The following is a 274-nucleotide window of genomic DNA, read 5'->3' as shown; positions in this document are numbered from 1 at the left end:
ATTCAGTGGGATTATCCCTTTTGAATTGTTTTTTAAAAAAAAGAGCTGCTGCGAGCGAGCCCTGCCTGACAACACCGAAGGAATTTTTCCCAGGGATCGGCCGAAAGCTGACTCACATTTAAAGACTTGCCCAAAGTGGTCATGCCCCTCTGAGCAAATACCACAGGCACGTAAAACCTCGCTCCCCACGGCCTCCCGGCGGCGCGAGCGCTCCCGGCGCGGCCCGGCAGGCCGGGGCTTCCGATTGGGCGAGGGCTTCGCCTCTACCGCAGGC

The sequence above is a fragment of the Tamandua tetradactyla genome, chromosome 7, assembly GCF_023851605.1.
Source record: "Tamandua tetradactyla isolate mTamTet1 chromosome 7, mTamTet1.pri, whole genome shotgun sequence".
In the NCBI taxonomy this organism is placed as follows: Eukaryota; Metazoa; Chordata; class Mammalia; order Pilosa; family Myrmecophagidae; genus Tamandua; species Tamandua tetradactyla.
The sequence above is the reverse complement of the archived record's forward strand: the minus strand, read 5'-3'. Positions refer to the sequence as shown.